This window comes from Amphiura filiformis, chromosome 17, assembly GCF_039555335.1.
Source record: "Amphiura filiformis chromosome 17, Afil_fr2py, whole genome shotgun sequence".
NCBI classification, from domain to species: Eukaryota; Metazoa; Echinodermata; class Ophiuroidea; order Amphilepidida; family Amphiuridae; genus Amphiura; species Amphiura filiformis.
In genome coordinates this window covers 38,513,454-38,538,389 of record NC_092644.1, presented here as the reverse complement: position 1 = coordinate 38,538,389, position 24,936 = coordinate 38,513,454, and the positions used below count along the sequence as shown (strand labels likewise).

Here is a 24,936-nt window from a genome sequence, read left to right as displayed (position 1 = left end):
GATTATTCGACATACTCCCCCGGGCAATAATCCTATCTGGCAATATTAAAGTCGCGCGAGCGTCCCTATATATAACTTATATAAGATTGAAATTTTATGGGTGCGCATTCTTAATTGCTTATTGCTAGATATCAAAGACATACTGCATGCATATTGCTTGCACATAATCTTTGTAAATAAAAGTGAGTTTTATGTAATGGCGGAAACGGGATTTGAAACGTTATAAGTATGGCGGTCGAGACGAGGCTGAGATTGGTTGTGAGACCATAAAGAAATGCCATCAAAATATTCAATATATGGGGTCAAAGGTCGACTCTCGTTACTTACAGACCGATCCTCGTACTCACCTTGTATTGATATTGTAAGAAATTATTCAAGGAAGCCAATATTAATCATGATAATAAATTTTTTTTTTTAAACCCGAAAGTTTTGGTCATTTTCCTCTTCCCGAAATTCATGCACATAAAGTGGAAATGACACCCCTCATATCAAGCCTTTGGGATCTCCTTTATATAACTCATATTACCATTGTTCTTGTGTTTCAGCTTTCTTTGTCTCAATATTTGAGTGCAAACACGGCTAGGTCATGTTCCCCTCAAATAACGTGCCTAGCAGACTTGTCATGTTCTAATTCCGCAGTACCACCGTCTCGGCAATGAAGTCCTTATAACACTTCATTTGTGCTCGGTGGGTAGTAAACGTGTACGTGTAAAAAAAAAAAAAAAAAAAAACAGCACAGTGATTTATAGTGCGCTACGCACAGGCACAACGCCTAGACGTTGATCCACAAGCCTCAGCACACTTTACAGGTTGTCGCTGACCACTATGGCCCACATCATTCCATAAACCATTAAACAACAATTCAGGGACTTTGCTGCTTCAAGAGCGCACACCCTAGACATTCCACAAATAACCATCGCAACCAGGATTAGCTCCCCGAGTTTCGTACGGGTTACAACGAGACAAATTAGCAGTGAGTTCCTTGTCCAAGGGAATTTCAAGCTAACTCAATTTTTCCACGAGAGCATACTAGGCACCACCAGGGTTCGAACTCGCAACCTCTCGCACCATAGTCGAACGCCTTATCGATTGAGCTAACTTGACCGCTAAACTGTCAAAGATCTACGATTCCCTATCTTTTCCAGGTCCAGTGATACATCATTACTTTCCTTGGACCTTTGGACGTATTATAATAGGTACGAGCCCGTTTGAGCATTTTATTTTGAAATATTAATATAACAGTGATGCAGTACTAGTTTTCATACCCAATTTTATACATTTATATTTTATTATATATTTCAACAAATATTCGACTTATCGAATTCTTATTTTTTCAAAAATTGATTTTTATCCAGATACGTATGTGAAACTTTCAAAGTATGTGAAACTTTCAATGTGAAACTTTCAATGACCATAAAAAAAGAATAGCACTTATTTTGGATGTAAAATTCACACACAATGCTACCTGAGTGAGTGCCAACATAATTAAATACATTTCATTAGGGGCTATAGCAAAAACAAAAAATGTCCTATATCCTTAATGGTTATGGAACAAAGGTGACAGAGCATTGATAGTCCGATTTGTCATAAAACGTGGTGCATGTAATAACAAGTAAGCGTCTAAACCATCAAGGTCATATCAAGGTTATCAGTTACTGATAATAGATAGTTGGATTGTCATGAAACTTGGTTGATATGATCACCATTGAGCAACAAATATTCAAAGGTCGTCTATATATAGATTGTTGGATTGTTGTGAGACTCGGAGAATACGATTTCCATTGAGTATGAATGTAGACCTATTTAGCACACATTTTTTAATTTAGCTTTCAATATGAAAATTCTTGAGTAGTAGGCCTATGTCATTTGTGGTACAGGGTGTCCCTGAAAGAACTGTATCGTAGGGAACTGATTTTTGTTGTTGATATTTTAACGTATAAACCAAACATGAGAGTTTCGTAAAATTCTTATATTTCAATAACAATATGACCAATTGTCAAAATTCTAGAAGTATGTGATAGCTGATTTATTCCTTAACCACAGCAAATATTTAGGGACGCCCTGTATTACTCGTTTAGGGTGTGATTTTAGACAATGAAAATACTTGCTCAGGGTACTATTTTAAAGCGTATCAATGTTTTATAAAAGCTGATTACAAGTTGACGTGTGGTCAATTCCCGGGGGTCAATTGTCAAAATTCAAAAATTATGTTATAGCTAATTTATATCTCAACCATACCAGTTATTTAGTTATGTTTAGTTGTTGCGTTAAAATACCCAAACAATTTTCCGACGATGCAGTTCTTTCAGGGACACCCTGTATTTAGCAATAAATACCAATATTTCCCCCCGGTTATCTTGGTCACACACAAAATTACTAGCATTCCTAGTACTTGTCGATGCAAAATAATATGAAACGTGATCTTCATCCATGGCGTTGTCTTTTTTGAAGACAATTCTTGCTGTATAAACATTTTGGCAACATTTTATATACCCTGGTTATAGTATTTCATCACTAATGTGTCTGCTCACATAAGGGAAGGTACTCGATCAAAGTCCTCCCATACTCCACTTTAATTACTGCGTCCTTGAGCTTATATATAACCATATGATATAACGATAATTTTAATTATAACGTTAAGTACAGTGCTTGGAATGGGTTGGGTTGTTCTTTTATGTACATGTACATGTACACTGGACTATGACATGCAACGCCAAGATATATGGTCAGCAAAAAAAACCCCGTTTTTTAAAAACGTTTTAAACGGGTTGTATGAAACGGGTTTTGGTTTTGGTTTTCCTCACTTGCCTCACCATACCCAGGTGTAACGGGAAGCTGTTAGAGGAATAATCTAAGTTAAAGTAGCAATGTAATAACGTTTTTAAGATTTTGTTAAGACTTCCGACAAAATTAAGATTTTGAAACGTGCATCCATTCTATGAAGTATAATAGGTCCATCCCAGAAAAAAACTACCACTTTTTCCTATTAAAACCATACTCAGTCTGTTTTAAATTAGCAAGGAATGACCCGTTCAAAAATGTGGGCGCCATCTTGGACTCAAGTAAACTTTTGTCTTGGCCTCTCGATTTATTTTGATCATCATGGTTCAATGAACATACAAGCACCTTTGAAATATTAGTAATTGTATAGAGGTTGTGCATATGACCAGGGGCGTAGCCAGCTTTCTTGGTCAGGGGGGGGCAAAATTAAATTTTGGGGGCACAGACGAAAAAAATTGCAGTTGCATCATACAATACTTAGAGAGTGTATGTCTTCGAGCTTCCCGAAAAGGGCCTAATTGGGATGATGTGCGCGCGTAGCGCGAAAAAAAAAAGGTATTTTACACTATTTTGGCCCTGAATTTTGCTAGAAAAGGGGCTCCTTGCCCTTTTTCTTTTCCTTTGCCCTCCTGATTTTCTCTGTCATTTTTTGGCAGAGGGGCACTTTTCTTTCATTTTTTGTCAGGGGGGGCACTCTGCCCCACCTGCCCCCCCGCTGGCTACGCTACTGCATATGACGTATCATACCGTAAATATGGCAGACTACTCAAATGCATTCAATGAGTTGGGTCATTTTGGGTCATACGGTGACTCCGTTTAGTGAATTAGCTATTGTTATGCGCATAATGAAGGTAAAATGAAATAGTTCCATAATATTCCATCATGTTAACTACATGTATGCACACAACACAGGGGCACTCACAATAGGCAATTGACCCCTACTGGTAGCGCTGTGTTGTAGATATAGGAGATGAACTAGTTAGCGTCATATACGAAAAAGTATAATAGCTATGATTTTAGTACTTGCTCTATGTTTCAATTACTTATTCTTTTCAAAATATCTGAATTTTCAACCCGGTAAAAGCTTTAATAACGGGGGACCATACATTTGTATGAGAAAGAAATATACCATCTATATCCAAACTCCCGTGCTATTCCAATGCACATTTTGCTTCACCGGGCCGCCCTGGCTTGGTCGCATTTGCAAGAGGGGTGTCACGAAACCGTAATAGGTACAAATTTAGTACTTTCTGTCAATCAAGTATGGTTTATTATCTACATGTCAATCATTAACATAGTCCTTATAATAACGGGGGACCGCGTTGATGAGTAAATGACAGCAGTGGAGCTCCGCCCGTACATGTCAATAGCGTCATTATCGATTGGATTAGTCGACCGTAGCGGACAATTCGATCGCTCATTGGATTAATATTATCATGTGGTAATAAATTTGCATTGGACAATCGATTACTATAATGGTTTAGTACTGCATATCTCGGTTTAATCTTCACTAAGCGGGTTTATTGCTGGAAAGGTTACGGTGAAATTGCCGTGGACATAACTGCACTATGCTATGACTGTAAAACACGAGTTTTAGGGATTTTAGTGAAATTTCGGAATTTTGTCAGCCATCTTGGATTTAAGAAAAATTGAGGTGGCCCTATGCTTTATTTCTTTCATCATGTGTCTTGGGCAGTGGCGTAGCTAGGGGTTGTGGCGCCCAGGGCCAAGGATACATAATGGCGCTCTCCCCTTCTTGCCTTCTTGAAACAATTACGCGCGGAGGCGCGAGAAAATTTGCACAAATACCACTAAGTAATTTTGCTTATAATGAAATTCAGTAAATTTCGGTCTTAAATTGACCTATCAAATGAGTATTTGTGCGGAAATGCTCACGTAGCGCGCGACACACAGAACACTATAATAAGATCACATCATCTGAGATCATTCAGTGATTGCCATTCATACATTCCCATATCAAAGCAGCGGAAGTGCACAGAATAGAGAGTTTGCGAAATGAAGTTTGAAAATTTACTTCAACTGGAACGGCAACTTCAGAAATATCGATTGGATTTTTTTCCTCAAATTTACTCCAACGCGAACGTATGATTGGTTAATGCACCAACAGCGTCTCGGGACATGTGTATCAATGTGCGTTCAAAAGAAGGGCACGTGTAAGAGCTTGTAACCGACTGCATCAAAATGTATCTCTTTTGTTTAGTCAAGTGGTTATTAGTCCCACTTCAAGACAAAAGACTCAGGCGCTTCGTTTGAATAAAAATGAATGAACTCGCGAAACCACTCAACAAGGATTATGTCGGGACCCAGCGCTAATCTCCTTATCATATAATTTTGAAACTGGCTGTACGTTTCAATTAATATTCTTACGATCGTCATAGGCCCATATATATTCTTTAATAAAGGCTCGTCAGCTTTGTCAATTTCAAATTCCAATTTACTACGCAAAGCCTAATGAAATACCTATTCTTTATTTATTTCCCCTCCTTCTCAATCTCTCTCCCCTTCCCCTCCTGTTTCCCTCCCCTACCTTCTCCATATTTCCCCATCCATCTCCCCTTTATCTGTACTCGCTCTCTCAAACTTAACTCCCTCCTATAATACTCGCACTCCCACTCGCACTCCATTTCCCCATCCCCAGTGACGTTGTCAGGGTTTTTCTGTTAGGAGGGCGTGGGGCGATTCTCAAAAGGAAACATTTTTACTAAAAGCGTAAAATATCACGGCGGCCAGCATCCAACAGGGGAGTGTCAAGAAGGAAGACAAGATGTCCCATGGGGGGATCTGTCCCCCTTGGCTACCGTCAATGCACCTCCATGTCCACTTCCAATACCCTCCCTCTCCTTCTCCCTACCCCCTCTCTTACCAGGCACAACCTATGACATGTTATATTTAAAAATGCTATCTGCTTTACTCTTCCAGAAGTATGCCACACTGCTTGCTGAAGTAAAACCAGACCATTTTCACGGGAACTTAATCCCCTTGAAGTGGAAGTCATGACAAAACTTCGTTTCGCAAACTGATTTGGTGTACGTGATGAGCACACACAAAACTATATACCAAGCGTGACGTTTGGAACAAAAATTTATTTTAATCTAATTCATCAGTAATTTTCAGCAACATGTGGCATGTTTTTACCGAAACCAAATTAGATTTCCAATAATTGGTCTATTAACTAGATAATACATAAGAGGTAATTTTGTAGTCTACGAGGAAATATGCAAACTATTGTTCTTAAGGGGGTACTACACCCCTGGCCAATGTTGTTGCCGATTTTTGCATTTTTCACAAAAATTATAGCGCATTGGTGACAAGGAAGATATGTATATTATAGGGGCAAGGACTACAATTACTGCACTGAAAATTCAACAACTCAAGGCAAGTAGTTATTGATTTATTGATCAAATACAGGTTTTCCCTCATTTTTGACTGTAACTCCACAACTGTTGTCTGTGCTGAAATAAAATTTCCAGTGCAGTAGTTGTAGTCCTTGCCCCTATAATATACATATCTTACTTGTCACCAAAGCGCTATTATTTTTGAGAAAAATGCAAAAATAGGCACAAAATTGGACAGGGGTGTAGTACCCCCTTAATTATGGCGTATTTTCATCATAATTTACGGCACACTATAGATTCTCGCGTTAACTTCTACTTCCAGCGGCTTTAATGGCAGGGTGGTTTTGAATACATACTCCTCTATAATCCTCCAGACGTTAAAGTTTGTGGTTTCAAACTTCATTTCGCAAACTCTCTATTGTGAATAATGGCACTCCGTGTACTACTCGCAGAACTTTCGCGCGCGTTCGCATCGCGTAGGATTGATACATGTTTCGAGCGGGTTGATGCATTTATATTTGGTTCTATTTTCCAACATTTTTAGTGATAACTTTATTATGGAATCATCAAAAAATCTCGTGTTTGAAATAGGTTAATAAATGCGTATTACTTGTTGCTCAAGAAATTGTACAAAATAATGTTGCTGAGATGTTGTCAACATCTGTTGATGCGTCTAATGCACTCCCTCCTTCGGGGCAAGTAACGATGACTCTACTTGCCACGACACGATAATCAAAATGGTATCTTCATATCAGCACTTTCAGAGATTATGTTGTTAAAGGCCCTTTCAGTGATTTCACAGGAACATTTAAAAAATGGAAATTTGTCAGAGTTGCTTAGAAATAAAGAATAAGTCTACAGAATTTCATTAAACCACTTTTCCCTTGAATACATCGACAAATTAGTCAAAAAACAGAAGTTTTAGCAAGGTTTTCTACTTCAACTCTGAGAAAATCGAGATTTCCGTACAGTGCGCCACCAACCGACTGGAAAAACTTCCTAGTCCAGTGTTTCTAACACGGGGGAAGTAGAGTCTAAATTGATTTAAAACAGACGCTTTTAAGCTACAATTTTGTAGTAGAAAACAAAATAAGCAATTAAAGATCACCGAGGCAAACTAACGGTCAATTCAAATATGAAAAACAGTTAAAATTGTGTATTTTGTTTAAAATAGTAGCTACTGATGTAATAAGTAGTAGAAACAATACGCAACGCGTGTTGGTACGTGGAGAGTGAGCTTCTTTCGATCTCGAGTCGGACTTTTTGTACTGTCAGTATCAAAAGTCCAGAATCATGCAAATGCTTTATTTTGTCTAAAATACACGGCTTTCGACCGAACCACTAGCAGGCTATGTTAGCACATCTATGCCAATTACAAAGGTACCAAAATCTGAATTTTGATGATTTTTACGATCGTCCGGATGAGCAAATCACTGAATGGGCCTTTAAAACACAGACAATTCGGTGTCTAAATTTCCATTGCAAATCCATTTACACCCCTATTTGCGTGCATGGGCTCACACATGGGCCGTTCTCAGTGAACTGTTTGAGTGAAAATAGGTCCAGTATAAGTATATCGTCGTAAATTGTTGGGTTCAAAACAAATCCCATGAAAAAAATAGCAACTGTGCTTTTAAATAATAACAACAGATGATGATTATAGGTGCCCCAACAGCAGCAAATAATTTCCGAATCGTAATTAATTAACAGAAGAATCAAGAATACTTTTGTGTTGCTTTAACAAAACTTGACCCGAAACTACCCATAGAACCTGTTTGGTGATGTTACCTATGTAACGATACATCCTACACTTTGATGAGCTCGTAAACGGCGGGAATTGTTAGTAGACCGACGTTAAGATTGATATAATTGACCTGTATGGTCTATATTTTGTGTGTTAGAGAAAATGGGCAAAGTATAGGACTTCAATTAGGTAATAATTTGTGATGCTTCTGGTGAGATGTCACAAGACAATTCTCAAAATAAGACATATTGATATTAATCCGCGATGTTATAAGGCCTGCCGATTACGAGCTGATCAAACTATAGATGGAAATTATTCTTACTTTGAATTGTTTTTGCAAGACGAAAAATTTGAGATAAAACTGAATCGATTGAGCCCCATATTAATTGATCAAGCTATGAGTTTTAAAATATTGGACGAGACGTAGTCGAGTCCAATATATAGCGAGGCCAAATTATAAGTATGTGCGTAAATTTTATCATTATTGTGTTTTGGATCCAATATTTTTACATACTTGGATCATCAAAACATGGTAATGGTTCAAATCGTTTTGACCAGAGGAACAATTTGTTGTAGTTTTGAACAAAATCTGATCAAGCACCATTAGATATCAAGGGGGGGGGGCTGGTTTTTTGTGGCACACAAAATTAAGGTGCTACAAAACGTAAAAATTAAAATATAGAACTTAAGGATTAACAAAAAACAATTGTCTCTCCGAGGTGTTGAAAAAAAAATTGCTTCATCCAAGGGCTAAAAAAACAATTTCTGCTTCACCGAGGTGCTAAAACAAATTGTCACGACCCCAACTACCCAACCCCCTTGATATCTAATGGTGCGTCCCTAAAATAAACGCAAATGTTGTCGCGAGGAGGAATATATATATATATTTCACAAAGCTCAGAGGATTCAGTAAGACAAAGATAGAGATCACTAAAGATCCAGTATAACCTTAGGGTTGTGTACTAATGGCATTTTTTTTTTCAAGTATTAGAGGGGTATTTAGATTCAGAATCTGCTGCCTAGAAGGCACCCTTAGGCAAATTGAGTTATTGAGGTTACACAAGGCATTAAATTTGAAAATGTTTTGATCAAGTTATAACTTATCACAAGTTGTTTGTCTGGTCCCAAGCATTTAAAAAGTCTCCAAGAGTTAATGAGGAAATTTTGTGAACAACATGCATCGTGTCAGGGGCGCAGCAAGCGCATTACGAACTGGGTTTGTTATGGTTGGGATTAGTGTCCGATCTCTGTAAATGAAGCATATTGATATTCAGGAAGAATCGATCAGGGCGCTAGCTTTATTGTCCTATGAGATGTAGTGCGAACTGCTCAAGCTGATTGTTCATTTAGTATCATAATCTATTAGGGAAAGATAAACACTATTCAAAATATCAATAGACAAGAAGAAAGGGATTTAGAGATTTGTAATTGAGTAGTTAGATGAATAGGCATGATTTAACAGAAGGTTCTTTCCAAAACCCACTCGTAATGGGGAGGACAGGGTGGACGAAGTCCATGGGCCCCGAGGGTTTAGGGGCCCCGACCGAGTAAAAGCGAAAATGAAATAAGGGGAAAAGAGAAGAAAAAAAAGTAACTCTAATTAAGTGAAGTGTATTCATTATATTGACTACATAATTAACGAAAGTTAAAAAAAAAATTCGTCCAAATGATACTCTTCAAATTTAACATTTCCATCTTTGTGATATTTACAGAAGCAAGGGGCCCCTAGTATGTCGGAAAACTTTACCCAAATAGGTAAAAGTGTAAAAGTGCGAAACTGGCCCAATTAAATAGCAAAACACACCTGTTTGAGTACAAAAGAGTCTGAAATTAAAATAAGTCCAAGTAAAACTGGAACAAAATATTCTCGTCTCCTGACCACCTACATTTTAATGCTGCCACCGCCACTGGTAATTTGGAGTCAACTATAGCTTTTTCTAAGTATACCGTATATAAGAATATAATTTATGCAATTATGCACAACATTCGAAAATCTAGATGATTTTTGAGACTGGAATTACAAATAAAATGCCGTTTCAGCTTTGAAACAATGGGCATTTTTAAAAGCATTTATGACGACAACTTATTAGTATTATTAGTTATTATTAGTTAAAGATATGGCTGATAAAGAAGATGTTAAAATTATCCCGCACTGCTCCTTGTCCAATGTCCATGGGCCCCCGAGGCTCTTGCTACGCCCCTGCATCGTGTAAATACCAGGTCAGGCGTTGATCAACTTCTTGCCATCAATGAATGTCACGCTCTTTTGAAAAGATGCAATAGTCATGATAGTAAACAAATATTGAATGTTTATGAGTTCAATGGTAAGAATATTTCTATGAGGTGAAATATGGACAGTTCCATTCAACGAGGCTTTGCCGAGTTAAATGGAACAGTTCATATTTCACCGAATTTTAAAAGCAACACCCGCACCTATAATTGGCGAGTCGAGGTGGAAATCTCGCGCGTCTGTTATAAAAAAAAATAACAACAGATGATATGATTATGGGTGCCCCAACAATGCGAGTCGCATCAAATAATTCTAACTTTGCACAATTGCTACCTTTGCGAATCGTTATTAATTAACAGAGGAATTAAGAATACTTTTGTGTTGCTACAAAACTTGACCAAACCACCATTGAACCTATTTGCGATGTTACCTATGTAACGATACATCCTAGATGGTACAAACTAATCTTACTTTGAATTATTTTTGCAAGACAAAAAATTTGAGATAAAACTAAATCGATTGAGCCCATATTAATTGGTCGAGCTATGAGTTTTAAAAATATTGGACAAGACGTAGTCGAGTCCAATATTTTAAAACTCACAGCGAGACCAATAAAGTATTGGGCGTAAATTTTATCATATCAAAACATGATAATGGTTCAAATCGTTTTGACCAGAGGAATAATTTGTTGTAGTTTTGAACAAAATCTGATCAAGTTTAAAATATGACCCCCCCTATATGACTTTTTAGGGATATAACTCTTTTTTGAGCAAGGTCATTTTTCTGGTATTTCAAGGTCTTCAGTAGAGTTATAACTTAGTTCTAAGCCTTTTGGAATCACAAAAAATGTACGTAGTAAAACCGTACACTCTGTAACTGGACTATATATTACTCCTGAAATAGGACAATGATCTGAAATGCCTATTCCGTTAAGAACAAGACTTGTTATCTCTAAAACGTAAATATTGTCGCGAGGAGGAGTTTATTATGTGTTGCAAAGCTCGGAGGATTCAGTAAGTCGAAGATACAAATGTAGAGATCATGAAAGATTGTTGTGTACTAATGGCTTTTTTTTTTTTGCTTCAAGTATGAGGGTATGTAAATTCAGAATCTGCTGGGTGCCTTGAAGGCACCCTTGAGCAAATTGTTTTGATCAAGTTAATCACGAGTTGTTCGTCTGGTCCCAAGGATTAAAACAAGTCAATGGTCATGTATCTCCAGGAGTTAATGAGGTAATTTTGTGAACAACATGCATCGTGTAAATACTAGGTCAAGAGCTGATAAACTTCTTGCCATCAATAAATGCCACGCTCTTTTGAATAACAAGGTGCAATAGAATGAAATAATCTACCACATCATATGTGATGCGATCAAGCATGGATCAAGCAAAATCAGTCGGAACTCGGAAATATTGATTTTGAGATAGCCATACAAAGGAAATATTTCCTTTTGTTTCCTCTTGTTTTGGAAACTCTTTAATTGCTCATATCTTTGGAACCGGCTGTTCAATTTCAATGATGTTTTCTGCAAAATCCAGATTTATAAATGTTTTTTACTATCCTATAAGAAACTGAAAATTTAATATTTCCGAGTTCCGACTGATTTTGCTTGATCGCATCACATATACCCTCCTTTCGCGATGTGCTTTTTAAACACATTTCTTCGCTACCACTGTGTTCTTAATTAATTTGTTTGTACTCAATTCATGTAGACTATATCAATACGGGTACCTTTTTAGTTCCTAAGCATGGTAACTATGTATAATAACTATAATATTAAAAGCAGTTGACGTCAAACGGAATTTTATAGACCCTGGTTATTTCATCACTAATGTGTCTCCTCAAATAAGGAAAGTGCAAGACATGCTTTCAATACATCCATGTTTCAATCTGTACGTCTTTCTTGTAGGTACTCGATCAAAGTCCTCCCCACATTGCCCCACTTTAATTACTGCGGCCTAGAGCTAAATAGGCAGGTCTATCCCAGGAAAAAAACTAACACTTTTTCTTACCAGAACCACACTTCGCACATATGTTGCTTGGGTTAATAGGATAAAAAAAAGCCCACGGGCCACCTCGATTTTTCACCACCATGACCACGTGTACAAAAAAAACCCCATTAAAATAACATGTAACATGTTAGCTCATGTTTTGACATCTTTATGTGAATCAAATGCCACCATTTCGACTAAAATGTATCCAGATATAAGCAAAATATACAAAATAATTAATTTCAGTCAATGCCTCATCACTTGACCTTGAAATGTTCAAAATGGCTGCCATTTCCACTGTACAGGTTAAAATCATTGAAAACAATAATAATTTGACATCTTTATGTGAAGGAAATGCCACCATTTTCGCCAAAAATGTATAAGCAAAATGTACAAACAGTGGCGTACCGTGGCCGCCCCAACCCCGGGGGGCTGAAGAAGAAACAATTTTGCCGCCCCTTCTTTAACAGCCCGAAAAGGTTGACCCAATTTTTTTCACGGTCGTTTGAAAAAGTGAAAGAGCAAAAAAAAAAAAAAAAAAAAAAAAAGATTTTAGTTTTAGTGCCCTAAAAGCAACCTTTTTTCAAATTTTGTTATGCTTTTTCAATTTTTTGCGCCCTTTTTATTTGCTAATTCGTTTTGCCGCCCCATTCATTTTTGCCACCCCTGTTTATGCCGCCCATTCTTCTTCCGCCGCCCCTTCGTTTTTGCCGCCCCTACTTTGACCCGGGGGCTGGCGCCCTCAAAGCCCCCAAAATACGCGCATGACAAACAGATTAACTTTTGAAATATTCAAAATGGCTGCCATTTGCACTGTAAAATTTATAAATCATTGAAAATATAGTGCTTTGACATCTTTATGTGAAGTATATGCCACCATTTTTGCCTAAAATGTCTCATTACTTGACCTTGAAATATTCAAAATGGTGCCATTTGCAATGTTCATGTTTGTTTTCCTGTGTTTTCTATGTGTGTTGTATGTATCAAAGTTCCGCGTAATCTCCTTGCAATTGGCTGTTTTTTCCGCACATTTCCGCGCAATTGGCTAATTTTTTCCCCGCATTAATACACATCAAACATGGCACAAGGTTATAATTATAGAGTTAAGCCAGTTGTATTGACCCCCCCATATTTTGCCAGGGGATGATCCAAACAATCACCCACCACCCCCCCCCCATGTTGACGCCTGTATATGGATTTCTGACCAATTCACTATTCTTCAAGAATTTTTTTCCGACCCCATCACCCCAAAGTCAAAAAGAACTTTATTTTATTTATTTATTTATTTATTTATTTATTTATTTATTTATTTATTTATTTATTTATTTATTTATTTATTTATTTATTTATTTTATTTTTTTTGTTTATTTATTTATTTATTTTTTTTGTATCTTTGTATTTTTTTTTACACTTTCCAATTTCTCACCCATCACAAATAGTAAGTAACAACATACAAACACAAAAATATTATTGCTGGTGGTACACAAAGTACGGTAACATTTCAACATACTCATATCGTTTCGAAATGCCCACTCAATTTATATATCGCTGCATGGTCTCACCTGGAACTTTGGTGCACTGAAATTACCTAAATGTTGAGCAAAGTTTAGACTTTAATATGGTCTTTAACATCATCACATATGATATATAACCTAATTTTATACTTTCGCGATGTGCTTTTTACACAGAATCTTTTCACCACTGCGTTACTTTGTGATTACTTTTAATTAATTTGTATACCCAATTCATGTAGACTATTGAATACAGCTACTATTTGAGTACAAAGTATGTTACTATGGTTAATATCAATAACATTAATAATGGCAATATAACAGTTGACGTCAGACGGAATTGCCGGAATGAATTTACATTTCAGCAACATTTATCGACCTTTTATTTGATTTCTAAATGTGTCTGCTCAAATAAAGGAAGTACACTGTACAAGACTTCCATGTTTCAATCTCTCTTTCTTGTAGGTACTCGATCAAAGTCATTCCCTCATGAGCCGATTTTAATTATAATACATGATACTGCAGCCTAGACCCGGTAATTTTCCGTAGTGCAATGTTTGAAAATATGTAGCAAGTGCAGTTTATTCCTAACCAAGCCTGGCATCATTCGCTTGTGAATGGGTTGGGTTGTTGTGTTATTGAAATGCATTATGCAGTCATGTCTACAGCAGAATTGACCACGACCTTTGCAGGATTTAAACCCCATTAAACCAAGATAAACCTCATTGAAAACAGCTCAACTATGTTAAATCAGGGATGTGTCTCATATCCATGGTAAATCCACAAACACATGTTTCTCACTTACCTGTGCGATGGGCAATGTGCTGTGGTGAAATAGGTATCATGATTTCAGTTGGATGCACCATTCCAAAGCAAACGCACAGTAAACAATACTGTACGTGGCCTTTGTTCCTCAAATGAGAGAACAATAGTCTGCGTATTGTTAACCAGGCTTGTTGATGGTACACCTCATGTAAAACTTGTCAGAGTAATTGTGATTGTATCACACAAGTAAATGAGAAACATGTGGTTTTAGACTTAACACGGGTTTTTCATTTTTAGCTTCCTATCGGACAGTCAGAACTCCATATTTGGGAGGGCTCGACAACAATCTTCCCAAAATCGCATTTTAATAATTGTTAGATGACCATAGAATGAAATTTTGGAATTCTCTCTTCGGAAAAATAGCTCGACAACAGCTTTCCCGTGACATTATTACTTCAAATTGTAGTATGTTAAGGATGACTATTATAATTCACATGTGAGCCTCTATGGCTGATATTGGGTGAAGGGTTTTTCCACCAGCTCACTAACTAATTTATTGCCTATATCTACAGTACAGCGAGTGAGCTAGAGGTTAATCATCAATGAACGCTGTATGTGCACTGAATAAGAAAAACGGACAGTAACTGCATAATGGTATGTTCAAATCAGTCAATAATACATACTAAGCCAGGGTTATCGGACATTTTGAAATGTCAGATAAAACTTTGTTCGGTGCTTTCCCTCATATAGAAAGCACGGTGGCCGAGCGGAACGGGCCCGGACTCATAATCGGAAGGTTGCGGGTTCGAGCCCCAGCGACGCCATCGTGTTGTGCCCTTGAGTAAGGCACTTTATCTCGATTACTCCTCTCCACCCAGGTGTTTAAAATAGCAATAGGTTAAAACAATTTTTGAATATATCTCGTGTATGTTTCGTATATGTTTAGATCAAAAATAAAAGGCCTTTTGATAGACACACAACATATCTATAGTAAGATTCTATATGAATAGATTCTATATATTACTATAATGAATACAGTGCATTATAATATTTAATATTGCACAAATAAAGTACAACCATTCCCCACATAATGTCACCATGACATAATAATGTGAACGTACATTGTACCTCGCAAAATTGGACAATTCTGGCTATCTACAAAAGTATCGGCAACATTGATTTTCAGCAGATATTTTCCTAATACATGAAGGGAAATGACTATTGCAACCTACCCAGCAAACACAAAAACGTTTTAAAAACGTTTTAAACAAGTTATATTTTGGCTTTTGGTTTGGGTAAAAACGTTTTAATAACATTAAAATGTCGGGTTATATAAAGGTCATGATAACGTTTTAAAACGTTTTGTATGAAAACACACTGCAACAATATTTTTTAATGTTTTCAAAAAATGTTATTGTAAACTATTTTTACAAACATTTTTGCCAAATATTGTGTCAATACTTTAATAACAATATGTTAAAATGTTTGAACCCAGCAAACACATAAATGTTCTTAAAATGTTTTTTTCAAAACCTTTTAATAACATTTAAATGCCGGGTTATAAAAAGGTCATGAAAACGTTTTTAAAACGTTATTGAAAATATTTTGGGCAAACATTTTTCGCAAAATATTTTTTCAACACCAAAATAACATTCTGTTTAGAATGTTTTGTATCAAGTTTTCAAGAATGTTTTCGGAATGTTATTAAAACGTTTTTATACCCTTTATATAACACGACATTTAAACGTTTTCTGTAAAACATTTTTGTTTGCTGAGCAGTAGATTATCAAAAATGTTTTTTAAGGTTATGAAAACGTTTTATACCCTTAATATACCCTTTAAATAACCCGACATTTAAACGTTTTCTGACAACCTTTTATAACCTTTTGCGAATGATGTCGAAAACGTTTTGTGTTTACTGGGTAACTACAAATTACAAAGTCTTGCGATACTTTTACAAAAGCAATTCTATTGTCATTTTCAGAAGGTCGGTCCTACCCGGTTAAATCGCTGGGGTAAAAACTTCATAATTGAAATGGGCGCAAAGGCCGGGCGCAAAGGATGGATCTAAAATTGGCTCTTAAGTAATTTGGGCGTAAACACGTACGTTTTTTATGCCAGATGAAAAACATTAGAAGTAGTACAACCGCCCTTTCGAAAGGCTAGAATTAACATCATTGCAAAAATTGATCTCCGAAAAGATGCATGAGCAAATCTGTCAGAGGTGATTAATTGTGCTACTAGTAGTTGAAATCAAGACAACTCTTACATATCACGATAACATTATTTTAAAAGCCCGTCATCAGTGTTGGTATTACAGGACCTGGGAATGTCCGGAAATAAAACCAAAGAAGCATTATAACTTCGACTGTAATATTGATATTAGAGGTTAAGGATATATCAGTTGTTTTGAGGGTATTGTGAAATAAACATCTTGCTCAGAAATCGCAATACCGGAAATGTAATTGATGCACAGTCAGAGGGCCATTCAACTTTGACGCGGTATTATTATTTACGTGTACGCTATGAAAATGTAGACAGTGAAAATTCAAATTTGCTTGGTTTGGGTTGTAGTTTTTTAAGCTTCCAAATTTCTCTCCAAGACTAGACTCCTAATAGCTATCTACTTTAAAGATAACTACAGTAAAGGCTGTTAGCATTCCATAATTATGTTCACAACAAATACCGCAACTTTGCAAAGAATATGTGGGCATATAAACATTAATTTTTGTCATGAACTGAGATAAAAGAGTCACAAAAATCTACAATATTTTAAAACTGGTGCGATGCCATAAATCAGGAATTGGCATATACTTAGAAACATGCCTATTTATTTACTCGACGGGACTCCCATACCTGATTGCGTCCTCCCTGTGGGAACGATGCAAGGATGGTATCGTACAACGCGCGCAGTTGTAATGTGCTGGGTGGCCGTATTTATAAATCATCTAATTTGTCCAAGTATTTAAAGGTGGTGACCATTTTTAATGGTGTTGAATTCTCAATGCTATTCGACTTTCCCACTGGATTATCTACTAGAAACACAAACTTCCTCACAAGACACGAACCCCAACGTTACACAATCAGCATCGCCAGTGGTGTAGCCAGCTTTCTTGGTCAGGGGTTGCAAAATACAATTTCGGGGGCATAGACGGAAAAAATGTAGTTGCATCATACAATACATAAATTAGGTCGGTTTTGTTTTTGATAAAGATTGTACATGTCTTCGAGCTTCCCAAAAGGCTTTATTGGGGGTAATGTGCGCGAGCAAGAAAATTGTATTTTACACTATTTTCGCCTATTATCAGGATAAAAAAAGGGCTTTATTACGACAATGTGCGCGCGCAGCGCGAAAAGTTATTTGACACTATTTTAAATCACCGAAAAGAAAATTGGACAATTCTGGCTATCTACAAAAGTATCGGCAAAATTGATTTGCAGCAGATATTTTCCTAATACATGAAGGGAAATGACTATTGCAACCTAACTACACTGAAATTAGAAAGTCTTGCGATACATTTACAAGAGTAAAATGAAAATCACGGATTTCACTGTAGAAACATAATGGTGTCTCACTAACCCCAATCTGTTGTCATTTTTGAAGGTCGGTCCTACCCGATTAATTTGCTGGGGTATTAAAAACTTGCTCATTGAAATGGGCGCAAAGGATGGATCTAAAATTGGCTCTCAAGTAATTTTGGCGTAAACACGTACGTTTGTTAAGCCAGATGAAAAACATTAGATGTAGTACAACCGCCCGTTCCCCTTTCGTAAGGTTAGAATTATATCATTGCAAAAATCGATCTCCGAAAAGATGCATGAGCAAATCTGTCAGAGGTGATTAATTGTGCTACTAGACACAAATATATTAAATTCCATATCACGATAACAATATTTTAAAAGCCCGTCATCAGTTCATTGGTTCAGTGTTGGTATTACATATAGAGGCAGAGCAAAGTACTAGGACCTGGGCACGTCCGTAAATAAAACCAAAGAATCATTATAGCTTCGACTGTAATATATTGATCCTGTGCCATATACTGGGGTACCCAAAAAGGTGGCTTTGTTACATTTTGATGTGCAGTTTGGATTTCAAAACACTGTCTCTTGGGTATTCCTTCACTTAGAAGATTCAATTAGGTCTTAAATTGAGGCTAATTTATTCTACATTACTCGTGTTTTTATCCTGTTTTAAAATATTTTTCAATTATTTTCTTATGACGTTTGGCATGAAATGTGCCAAGGGTGGCTGAGGATTAGGGGGAGGGATTCATATTGTAAATTTGATTTAAAACCCCCTTTAAAAATTTGAATCTAGTAACAAAATGTCTAAATGAACTCCCAGACATCTAAACCAAGTTAATAAATACAGAAGTTCATTTAAAAGACCAATACTTGCTCAGAATGATTGTAAATGTGGAAAAAAGGGTGGGGTTACTTTGTGATTGTTTTTGCCCGCACTCTCTCATTTTTTAACCGATTTCCATAAAAAAAAAAAGGTGTCAAAATGCTCAGAAGGATAAACCACTTCAAATGAGATGTGTACGTAAAATGTTTGAACCATTTCATTTTTTTACTATGTAACACAAAGGTACCCCAGGTTGTGACACAGGACCATTAGCGGTTAAGGACATATCAGTTGTTTTGAAGGTATTGTGAACCCGATTGTGAAATAAACATCGTACTCAGAAATCACAATACCGGAAATGTAACTGATGCACAGTCAGAAGGCCATTCAACTGTGTACGCTATGAATACGTAGACATGCAGCGAAAATTCAAATTTGCTTGGTTTGGGTTGTAGTTTTTTAAGCTTCCAAATTTCTCTCCACGACTCCAAATAGCTATCTATTTTAAAGATAACTACAGCAAAGGCTTTTAGCATTCCATAATTATGTTCACAACAAATACCGCAACTTTGCAAAGAATATGTGGGCATATAAACATTAATTTTTGTCATGAACTGAGATAAAAGAGTCACAAAAATCTACAACATTTTAAAACTGGTGCGATGCCATAAATCAGGAATTTTTTATTTACTCGACGGGACTCCCATATCTGATTGCGTCCTCCCTGTGGGAACGATGCAAGTATGGCATCGTACAACGCGCGCAGTTGTAATGTGCTGGGTGGCCGTATTTATAAATCATCCAATTTGTCCAAGTATTTAAAGGTGGTGACCATTTTTAATGGTGTTGAATTCTCAATGCTATTCGACATTCCCACTGAATTATCTATTATCTAGAAACACAAACTTCCTCACAAGACACGAACCCCAACGTTACACAATCAGCGTCGCCAGTGGCGTAGCCAGCTTTCTTGGTCAGGGGCTGCAAAATAAAATTTCGGGGGCATAGACGAAAAAAATGTAGTTGCGTCATACAATACATAAATTATGTCGGTTTTGTTTTTGATAAAGATTGTACATGTCTTCGAGCTTCCCAAAAGGCTTTATTGGGGTAATGTGCGCGAGCAAAAAATTGTATTTTACACTATTTTCGCCTATTATCAGGATAAAAAGGGCTTTATTACGACAATGTGCGCGCGTAGCGCAAAAAGTTATTTGACACTATTTTGACCAATGATTGGGGTGAATTTTGGTGGAAAAGTGTCACCTTGCCCTTTTTCTTTTCCTTTGCCCTCCAGATTTTCTCTTTGATTTTTTGTCAGAAGGGCACTTTTTTCTTTCATTTTTTGTCAGGGGGGCACTCTGCCCCCCCCCCCCCCCCCCGCTGGCTACGCTATTGAGAAAGGTTTCTCCGAAAATTTAAATAAAAGACGAAAATTGATTGTTTAACCAGTCGGTCCGGATGGACACGCACTTGGGTCCTGATGGTGAACAATTTACTTCCTTTATATCTTCCACAAACACAATTTTTATTCGCTATTATTAGCATTTTTCTACCATGTCTACAGGCTCTGTTATTTTCCTACTAACAAGATCAGGTCGTATCAGAGATTATTCATTGAATAATAAGATGACTGAGCGTGCGACATGACACGATATAATACATAGCCTAATCAAAATGGTAACAGATTACATTCATCACCTTCACAGAGTACGTTGTCGACACGGCCCAGACAACGAGGTGACTAAATCCCCATTGAAAATCCAATTACACCCCTATTTTCGTGCACGGGTTCACACACATAATTATATGGGCCATTCTCATTGAACTGCTCCAAACAGTGTCGCAGGGGTTTGAGTGAAAACATCTCCAAAACAATTGATAGCTCCAGACTTTGTAAGTATATCGTTGTAAATGTTTGGGTGTAATACCACGCAAAAGTTCGCAATTGTGCCTTTGTTTAATAACCGATGATATGATCGTAGCCCGGGGGGGGTCACTCCCATTGTGGCCTGTACACCATCCGCGATAATGAAAACGCGTAAAAAGGGTCGTTTTTCGTGGGTGTCAAAAACATGAAAAATGCGCGGAAATGAAATTTAGGGTATGAAATTTGATGTTAGGAATGAAATCCCTGTTTAGGGTGCCGTTTTAGCCAAGGGTTAAATCCTTGTTTAGGGTGCTTTTCAAAAGCGCGGATGGTGTACAGGCTACAATGGGAGTGACCCCCCCCCCTCCCCCGGGGATCGTAGGTAGCCCAAGAACGCGTGTCACAGCAAAATTATTCTAATTCTGACTCATTCTAAATTAGGAATTCTTGTGTGTGTAGCTTGAGCAAAATTGTATCCAAAATACCAATTTAACCATATTGATACTAACCTATTTGGCGATCTTTGATGGTACAAACTGTTCTTAATTAGAATTGTTTTTACAGACTATTTTGGTTAAATTCAGAGTATTTTGTTGGTCTTGACCCCCTGTGGAGCCCTGCGACATTTGACCGTTGTGCTAATATCTTGAGAACCGTACGTTGCAGGTAGCCTAAACTATACTTTTTCTAATTCGGTTTGACCAGAGGAATAATTTGGTGTGACTTTGAACAAAGTCTGAATCAAGTTTGAAATTTGACCACTGTATAATAACGTTTCATTGACATAACTCTCTTTGGAGCAAGGTGTATTTTTGCCACTAAAGATTGTCTGATATTTCAAGGTCTTCAATAGAGTTATAACTTAGTTCCAAGCCTTAATTACAAAAAAGTGCACAACATATGAAACTCTACACTTTGCAACTGGACTATACGAGGGGTATCAAAAGTTTTAGAAATCGCCCAGAAGTGAAAGAGCTATATCAATGAAATTTTGTCAGTGCAATCACTGGTCCTTATGTACATTATGGTCCAAAAATGGTCTCATAGGTATGTTTACTTTTTTTACAGGTGACACTAGATGCCAATAACCTGCTGCCCCAGTTACTGCGCATAAACTGCAAGATCCTGCTTTTGAAGGGTTGCAGTGCCTAGAAAATTGATGATGAAATGAAAGTTATCTTCGGTGGTGATTGTGATATGTCACTGTCGCTTTTTGGAAAAGGAATTTTTATTTCATCACAGATTTTCTGGGCACTGTAACCCTTAAAATGGAACTTAATCATGCTGCATGCCTCAATTTTCTCCATTTTGCTGGTTATGCGGTTACATAGGGAGGTAGTGACATCTAGCTCCTGTAAACAAAAGTAAACATACTTATGAGACCATTTTTGCACCATAGTGTACATAAGGACCAGTGATTGCACTGACAAAATTTCATTGATATAGCTCTTTCACTTCTGGGCAATTTCTAAAACTTTTTGATACCCCCTCGTATATAAATGCTCCTGAAATAGGACAATGATAAATTCCTATTCTATTAAATACGGTATGGTATTGTCCTTCCAATATCTATATTCTACTTCACCCCATTGATATTTGTAAGTGAAGGGGGTACTACACCCCTGCCCAATTTTGTGCCTATTTTTGCATTTTTCTCAAAAACTATAGCGCATTGGGGAAAAGTAAGATATGTATATTATAGGGGCAAGGACTACAACTACTGCAATGGCAATTTTATTTCAGCACAGACAACAGTTGTGGAGTTACAGTCAACAATGAGGGAAAACCAATATTTGATCAATAAATCAATAACTTGCCTTGAGTTGCTGAATTTTCAGTACAGTAGTTGTAGTTCTTGCCCCTATAATATACATCTTACCTGTCACCAATGTGCTATAAAAAAAAAAAAAATGCAAAGACTTGACAGTATTGTTACGTCACATAATTTTCTTACTTGAACATGTTGAATACATGATGTACTTATATTTGTATTTATATTGATTGATTGATTGATTGATTGATTGATTGATTGATTGATTGATTGATTGATTGATTGATTGATTGATATTTTCCTATTTCTCTGCCATCAGTATCACAAACAACTAAGACGAAAGAAAAAGGCAGATGGGTATTCCCAAAGCGGAGTGACATTTCAAAATAATAATAGTAATAAAACTTGACATCAGATGGAATGAATTATTCTTATACATTTCTGCAACATAAGACTTCCATATTTCAATCTCTCGTTCTTGCAGGTCCTCGATCAAAGTCCTCCCCTCAAGAGCCGATTTTAATTATGATACTGCAGCCTAGAACATGCAGAAGTGCAGTGTTTGAAAATATTAGCAAGTGAAGTTTATATCTACCCAAACTCGGTATCATTCCTTTGTGAAAGGGTTGGGTTATTGAAAAATGTTCAGATTAGTTAACCATTCGGTACTCCAAGAAGTCGATTTTAACCAAAACCATCCGCGTAAAGCGCTTTACTTCACCCCTCCATACCATTTGTAATAGGAATCTTTAATGGGATAATGTAACCGGCTCCCACAAAATGAGCGCAAAGTTGCAAGTCGATATTTTGCAGACTTCCTGGCTGAGTCGGTGTTCTTTACTTGAAGCTCACATGTACAGTATGTCTTCACGAATGGGGCATTCTGCAAGCCAGTAATATAATCCCAGGGGGGGGGGTACTTAGTACAATTGACCATACGGGGACGTGCCGCTAATATGAGCAGCATTTTCGGCATTCTGGTATATTAAATGACCCCTTTTTCTAAGCCAATTTTCGAAAAATAGCCCAATTTTGCCTCAATCTAGCCAAAATTTCGAAATTTTCCCCCAACATTTGGCAAATTTGTAAAAACTAAGACAATTTGGGTTAAATTTGGTCCATACCAAAATCAAACTTGAGTACACCCCCCCCCCGGAATATAATAGACTCTATAGGGGGTGCAATATGCACATTGGGACATTCTCAAAGGACACGCTATGCTTCAGGTGCGCGTCAAACAAAGAACATCAACTTAGCAGCCAGGAGGTCTTGAAATTACCAACTTGCTACTTTACGCTCATTTTGTGGGAGCAGGTCAAAAAATTATATTCTAAGTGCTGAGAGGAGTTGTGCTGGGGTCGTGATGTATCTTAGTGGCAACAGAATAAATTGTCGAAAGAGTTTTGGTACCATACGGTGAAGTGTACAAACATTAATATTTCATTCCTTTCTAAGAAATATTTTGATAACAACAACATCAATAATAACAATAATAATAATAATAATAATAAAAATAATTAAAGAATTTGTTATAATAATAATTCTTAAACACTTCAGAATGTTCCTGCAATCTTATTGGTTCTTACCCGTGTGATATGACACGATATCACACGGGTCAGCGCGTGTACATCGACGCGATACGCGTACTCGCTTTTTGAACCAATGGGAGGCGCACTGCAACAACGGGACTGATCAATTTTAAGCCCTAGGTAATTCCTTGTAAAATATAGAATTTAATTTGATTAAAAGGGCATTTCGTGATCCAAAGCCTCATCCCCCACTTTTCTCAAAAAAAGTTGAGATTTTTATATCACTGGAATACTCTGGCTACATAATGTTTATGTACAAAATATTTCTTGCAGATTAATTCGTTAAGCAAAGATATCGCGAAATTTGAATTTCGTTCTGGTGCACCAGAACGAAATTACAACGTATTGTCTATGGAGCAGTGTAATACACATAATCATGCATACGCAAAATCGGAATCAACTGAAATTTTGGGAATATGCTTTTTTCGTGGATATGTACTGAAAAATGTTATAAAAAGAGGATGCTAGGATTACGAAATACTCCTTTAAAATATGTAATACTTATGATATTTTTATTATTTTGAATTGAAGTGTTTAAGAATAAAGGTATTGTTTTTAGCCGCTGTCGTGCATCTATCGTAGCGTAAAACAACTCGGCTCCGCCTCGTTGTTTTACTAATGGTGTCGCCCGTGTTATATGAGACGATAGATACACTCCAGCGGCTAAAAACAATACCTTTATTCTCTAATTATAGTAGCAAGGTAGTAACGTTTTTTACCTTCCATGTGGTAATTAAAGACTTTGTTATAAAAGTAGTAAAGTAATAACGTTTGTATTCAATTACCTTCCATGTGGTAATTAAAGATTTTGTAAAGGCTTCCGACAAAATTAAGATTTTGGGGAATTTTGCAACGATGATCCATTCTATAAAATAAAACATATTCCCTTAAATAAAAAAAAGGTAACAAACGGGAAAAATTAGAATGAAGACAACTGCTGACACGTATAAGACATCCATACTCACTAAACATCCATGTATC

General features: G+C 36.8%; 1 protein-coding gene across 1 annotated transcript in view; it reads right to left on the bottom strand.

Annotated features, from left to right (window-relative positions):
- LOC140137773 (rhodopsin-like) overlaps positions 1-24,936 on the bottom strand; it is a 55,679-nt gene that overhangs the window by 9,927 nt on the left and 20,816 nt on the right. The gene's annotated exons all lie outside the window — the stretch shown is intronic.